A 7,252-nucleotide genomic window follows, 5' to 3' on the forward strand; every position below is an offset into this window, starting at 1 on the left:
CAGGCTAACAAAGGACAGAGAAATGCAGGCAACTATAATAAATTGTGGACAGTGCTAAAATGAAGGTTCTGCAGGGGACTGGGGGAGGGCAGAGGCAGGAGAAGGTAGGAAAGTGAAGTCTCCTCTCGCTCAGTTTCCTATGGATCTGGAGCAATGTTGAGCTCTGCTTGGTCATCTTTCTCCCCAGAGCCCCAGGAGCTGGAGTGTGCAGAGGGAGGAAAGGGTACAGAAAGCTCAGTATTTCACATTTGCTCCTGGGATCCCTTACTGTGCTCAGAGCCATCAGAGGTAGCATTGACCTCAACTCAGCCTCTAACCAGCTGTGACCTTGGGGTGCTGACTCCGAGCCTGGAAGTGGGCATGTGGACCCAGTCCTATGTGGAGAACCTCTTGACTGCTTGGTGCCCTCCTTAGCGAGCCAGGGACGATGAGTCCGAGAGCAAAAGCCCTCACCTCTAAAAAGCCTGCCCAGAGACCCTCTTCCTCTGCCTGGTAGAGCCTCCATAAATTCCAAGATGTCGCTCTGTGGGCATCTCCTCTGGGGAGCATCCTCTGACCTCCCAGGAGATGCATCTCCGGCTTCCTGGTCCTTCCACCGTGAGTGGGAAGTCCTCACAGCGCTAGGAGGGAGAGGTTTGCACATCATCCTCCCTGGACTGTGAACTCCACGCAGCCAGGCTGCGGGTTCTACTCTTCTTCATTCCCTAGCACACAGCACGTGTTCAGTGCTGACTGAATGTATGAATACAAGAATGAATGTCAAAATCTCATATACTCCTTCACTCCACAGAGCCACTGTCACTGGCCCTGAAAGGCTTCCCTGGTCTCCCTGGGCAGAAGTCACCTCTCTTTTCCGCATACTCTCATTGGATGCTCATGTATCCAGTCTTACATTTAGGTCTTTAATCCACTTTGAGTTTATTTTTGTATATGGTGTTACAGAATGTTCTAATTTCATTCTTTTGCATGTAGCTGTCCAGTTTTCCTAGATCCACTTATTGAAGAGACTGTCTTTTCTCCATTGTATATTCTTACCCACTTTGCTGTAGATTAATTCACTGTAAGTGTATGGGTAAGTCATCAGATGCTCTTTGAATTTCTGCTGCGGAACAGGGGCGGGCAAAGGATTTTTTTTTTTTTTTTATAAAGGACCAGGTAGTAAATATGGCTTTTCAGGCCACATGGTCTCTGTTACAACTCGACTTTACCATGGTAGCACAAAAAGGGTGGAATAATCAAGACACAGCCTCTGTTTCTTTAAATCATCTTTGTAAACTGACTATACTTCAATAAATAAATACACACACACACATATATATACAGGAAAAGAAGGAACACAGCCAGCCTCTGGAGACAGATGGACCTGTATTCAAATTCAAATTCCAGACTCCCTCCCTCCTTCTCTTCCTTTCCTTTCCTTCCTAGGGGCTGCCATCACCCCTAGGTACCAAAACTGGGTGGCTCAAAGTGACAGTCATTCACTGGCTCACAGTGCTAGAGACTTCAAGTCCAAAAGCAACGTGTGAACAGGACCAAGCTCCCTCTGTCGGCTCTAGGGGAGACTCCTGCCTCACCTTTTCCACTTTCCAGGATTTACTGACAATCCTTGGTGCCCCTTTGCACGTAGGTCATCATGACAGATACATGGCTCTCTGCCCTCTGTGTGCGTGTCTCTGTGTCCACATTTCCCTTTTATAAGCACACCCATCATATTGGATGAGGACCCACGCCAATGACCCCATTTTCACTTGATTATTTGTGAAGACCCTACTTTCAAGCTCTTTCCGTAAGCCCTTATTAGTATGATGTTCTTGTCAATATTTGGCAGTATTCATAGAACCTGAGACATCATCATTTGTAAGACACATTATTACTCTATACGCCTCTGGGAAAATAAAAACATGCCCAGCGAAGCTGACAAAACGATTTTTCTCACTTAGCATTTTTAATTAAGAGCTCTTTCAGATTTATTTAAATGTAGACTTTTTTTTAAATTCTACGTCATTCTATGGATTGTATAAAAGGAAAATGACAAGCAAGATGAATTGGTTGAAGTGTGCCTGAGATTTCTTTGTATTTGGAGGCTGGTACTCCTGGATCATTTAACTCAAAGTCTCTGTGTCTTTGCTTTTCTACCCAACAGCATCTTTTGTACAATCGAGGGCATGGGGGATGCAGCATCACTTATGTGAATGCTCCACTGTCATCTGCCTCCCACCACGCACCATTCTGTGTATATTCAGACTTGATAAATGAGGAAAATGAAGGAAGGAAGAAAAGACAGATGGAGGGAGGTTAGGAGAGAGTCTGTGACTACAAATTTTCTCTCTGTCTTACACATGTATTTTCTGTCTAATATCTGATTATGCCAGTATCTTTGTTTCTTGGGAGTCAGTATCTATTGTTTGTTGTTTCTGGTTACTTTCTCCACGGTGGCGTCTTTCCTTGTAAGTTTGGTGATTGTTGATTGTGAGCTTACAGAAGGGAAACTGAGAGCACTGTCCTGCAGAGAGATTTTTTCGAATTAATTCTTTAAATTGAAGTACAGTCCCTTTGCAATGTTGTGTCAATTTCGGGTGTGCAGCATAATGTTTCAGTCATCCATATGCATACATATATTCCTTTTCATGCTCTTTTTCATTATAGGTTCCTACAAGGTATTGAATATAGTTCCCTGTGCTCTACAGTAGGAACTTGTTGTTCATCTATTTTACATACAGTAGTTAGTATCTGCAGATCTCCAATTCCAAACTTATCCCTTCCCAACCCATTTCCCCACCCCCGGGTAACCATAAGTTTATTTTCTATGTCTGTGAGTCTATTTCTGTTTTGTAAATAAGTTCATTTGTGTCGTTTTTAGAAATTTGCATTTGTTTCCGACGGGAGGCAGGAGCAGTCCTACCCTAGAATCGGCTGCAGCCTCCTCCATGGCCCTCAGTCTAAGCTGAGAATCTTGAGTTCAGCTGCCCACGTTGTTGGGAGCCCAGGGCTTCCATTCCAGTTGGTCGGAACTGCTAATCAGCACTTGAGCTGATCGCAAACTCGACACGACATTTCCTGTTTGCTTAATATTCAGGTTTCAGCTCACTATTTTTGTTGATTTTATTCTTTGTTTTCGGTTTTTGTTTGAAAAGAGGGGGTGCCTTGGAGAATCCCTTCTCCCCTTGGGAATCCAGCAATGCATTTAAAGACCACGTTTATCCGCGATCTAGGGGGTTTGCGGTACATATCTAGTTCATCACACCGAGTGAAGTCACAGACCTTCTTCTGCCATTGGGCACTTCACTCACTATGGGAAGTCACAGTGGAGCAGCGGAGACGGGCCTGATTTTTTTAAAATTTGATCTCCTGCAGGGGCTATGCAGGGGCCTCGAGGGCCTTTCCCCAGGTTTTTGCCCGACGTCTACTTTGACTTTTGACCAGCTCCTCTCCACGTTCAAGGGTACTTCTGTCCCTTGAATTCACTGACTCACCCTCTTTCTCAGTATTGCTTCTGGCTGAAGGGCAGCCTGCTGGCCTCTTCCATACGTTCCTGGCTTCTGCATCGTAAAATCGAGAGCAGGTCACTTCCATGTCCTTGACTGGTAGCTTTGGTTGCTACTGATATGTTTTTGTCCGATTTTCTTTTTTTTTTGATTAAAGGATAGTTGATTTACAATATTGTGTTAATTTCTGGTGGGCAGCATAGTGGTTCATTTATACATATACATATGTATTCTTCACAATAGGTTGTTACAAGTTGTTGAATGTAGCTCCCTGTGCCATCCAGTAGGACCTTGTTGTTTATCTATTCTGTATCTAGTAGTTTGTATCTGCTAATCCCAAACTCCTAATTTATCCCTCCCCCTGCCCCTTTCCCTTTGGCAGCCGTATGTTTGTTTTCAGTGTCTCATCCGATTATCTTAATGAATTTTGTGTTCGTTTTGATTAGTATCTGGAAGACAGAGTCTACACTTCTGCTTCACTCTCTTGCTTAATCTAGAAATCTAAAATCTGCATTCTAAACAGCACCTCAGAAGTTGTAGGTGGTCTTTAGACTAGAATTTGAAAGTCAGATACGGGGTTACCCATGGCGTGAGCGAGTTCGAATAAATAAGCAGAACGAAGCAGGCTGTGGACAACGCTGAGGTCAGAAAGCCTTTGCCTATCACTTTCATTGAAGCCTTTAAGATGCAATTAAGTATCAAGTGATTCCATAACAAGTGAAGTTCAAAAACAGAGGCAACGCAGAACGACTGTTCCTCAGTCACTTAAACAGGAGGACTGTATGGCCATCAATTCCGCTTCTGGGAATAGTCTCAAAGGAAGTGAAAACAGAGACTTGAATAGATAATGTCTACTTCAATGTCCATAGCAACATCGTTCACCAGAGCTGCCATGGACCCAGGTGTCCATAGATATCCATACAACGGAATATTACTGAGCCTTAAAAAGAAGGAATTCTGACCCATGCTACAATGTGGATGAACCATGAAGACATTATGGTAAATGAAATAACCCAGTCACAAGTCGATAAATACTGTATGATTCCACTTCGATGAGATACCTAGAATGATCAAATTCACAGAGACAGAAAGCAGAATGATGGTGCCAGGAACTAGGGGGCGGTGGGAACGGGGAGTTCTTGGTTAATGGGTACAGACTCCCAGTTGGGCTGATGAAAAATTTCTAGAGATGGATGGTGGTGATGGTTGCCCAACAATGTGAAGGTACTTAATGCCACTGAACTGTACAAAGTGGTAAATGTTATGTTATATATATTTTACCACAATTAAGAAAAAACAGCTAATTTACAGGGAGAGAAATCAGAGTAGTGGTTATCTTTGAGAGAGTGTGACAGGGTGGAGTCTTCTGGCATCTGGGAATGTTCTATATTTGATTTAGTGGGGGTTATGTGAGTGTATAAATTTATTAATACTCCCTACACTGTCCATGTAGGATTTGGGCACTACAGAGTATGAAATTTTAAAGTATTTTAAATGCAGATATAGTAGAGAGCTCTTGGCTCACTGTGGGAATTTTAAAAAATTATAAGAGCAAAATTTCTTAGGTTCCAGGCAGAAAGGAGCTGGGCTCCACGGCATTCATTCATGACAGTTGTCCGAGAATCATGGGACCGAGAAAAGCAAGCCTGTGAACTGGTGGGGTCCGTGCATCCCCCACCCTCTCATCAGAACGGAGTTGAGTAGCCGCGCGCCTCATCCCGCCTCCTGGGAGCGCACAGCCACGTCACAGGGACTCCTCAAGAACGTAATTAAGCTTCTCTTGCTTTATTTTTGCTTGACTTCTTGTTGCTTGTTTGCCTGTTTTTATATCATTGGCAACTTAATTTTCAGCTGACCACTGTTAACCTCTGATGTTCCATTTTCAGGCCACCTCGCTGCTGAGTCTAGGTCCGACGTCCCCATCAGTCAGTGCATCACACAGGGAGCCGGGAGGCTGAGGGGAGGAAAGGGTACGACCCTTGTCCGGGGCTCAGCTGAGCGGGGAGAGAGAGCTGAGTGCCCAGATGTGGGAGACCCAATTATTATAGCAACAAGCTGACGACGGAATTACTTCCTGTGATGGTAGATGGCATAAGACCCTATAAGCAGGATTGCAAAGCCCGAGAAAGCACCGACTCCCTGCCACCCTTTCCCTCTTAGGGGCCTCTCGCTGTTGAAGCCAGAACACAAGGTTTCCGCCTTTTTAGGGACCTTGGGGTTGGGGGAGGGCTCGGAGGGGAAGAGCACAGGGTTCTGAGTCAGACTGGGGAAGGGTCCTCCAGGTGTCCCCCTTGCCCCCATAAGGAGGTCTCTGCCCAAGGCCTCAGCTAAGAGGCCTAGGAATGCAAATATGCAAAAGAGCATGATGTGGCCGGCCAGGCGCCTGAGTCTTTGAACTTAGCCGCTTCCTCAGAGCTGCCTTGCATTGTGTGCGCCCCATTGGGGGGTGGGGGGAGGGCAGCCATGGAAAGTTTGTGACTGCCTGTGGTTAGGGCTGAAAAGCACACAGAGGTTTTTAACCAGGAGCCAGGCTCCTAAGCGATGTGGGTCTCCTGCACTCTCTAGGTGGGAAGTGGGGGGTTCGCCCTTCCCTGAAGTGACAGGATGGAGCTCCCCATGCTCCCGGAGACCAGGAGAGCCCAGTGCTGTGTGGGGCTTCTCAGGTCCCTGAGCTCAGTCCAGTGATGAGCAGAAGGCAGGAGAACGCTGCCTCATCTTGACCTCTGGAAGGGCCTCTCTCCTCCTTCTAGTGACCAAGCCTGGGGGTGGCCCCTTCCGGGTGGGGTCCCCAGACCCCAGCCCACAACCAAAGAGCACAGCGAGGACGGGGTGGGTGGGAGCCCCTGGGAGAGAAGAAAGACCTAGGACTTTACCGAGATCCTCCTCTCCAGCCCAGGACAGAGGCCCCCACAGACCTCTCCCCACCAGGCAGGGACTTCACAGGGGCAGGAGAGCCACAGAGAAGTCTGGTCCTGCGGCCACCTCCCTGCCCTTCAGCCTGAGCTGTCCCCGCCCTGTGGGGCATTCCAGGCACTTCCCAGCCAGGCCCTTCCCGGCAGGAAGAAAGCAAAGAACAATCAGATCAGGAATCCAGTGGCCAGAAATCCAGCAGTTACAGGTTCTCCCTCTTGTCCCTGCCCCTGCCCTGTCTTCGCTCAGGAGAAATGGTACTGCCTGTTCCTTTTGCCAGACTCCAGTCCGGCTCGGCGTGGCATGTCACCAAGCTTGTCTTTATTTAAAATTTCATATTTTGTTCATCTTGGATTTTTTTTACAATATTGCATTAAAATATTATCTTGATTACTGAATATTTGGGTGCCTCCTTAAATTTTGTGCCCAAAGGGGATGCTGTACTCACTTGGTCTTAACCTCAGCCCTGCTGTGTTCAGGGAGTCATTCATTCATTCATTCATTCATGCATTCATCTATTCCACAGAGTCACTAAGGGTCCCGTCTGTGCCAGGGCACGCGCTGGGTACTAGGGAGAGAAGGGGAGCCCCACACAAGACAGTGATGGAGAGAGACAGCCCGGAGCCCCAGGACTGTGGGACAGTGGGGCCAGGAAAAGGACAAAGTGGTACCAGGGGAATCAAAATCATTCCAGCTAACCCTTGGGGTTATCGCGCTCCAGGCTCTGAGCCGCTGTCTTGCAGTGTGATGTTTCAATGGCTCTTCGATGTTTATAGATGCTTGTAAGTAGCAGATGGGGGTATTGAGCCTTGGTAAAGTTATATGCATGGAATTTGCACAAGGTTACATTCTGAGCA

The sequence above is a fragment of the Vicugna pacos genome, chromosome 12, assembly GCF_048564905.1.
Source record: "Vicugna pacos chromosome 12, VicPac4, whole genome shotgun sequence".
Classification (NCBI taxonomy): Eukaryota; Metazoa; Chordata; class Mammalia; order Artiodactyla; family Camelidae; genus Vicugna; species Vicugna pacos.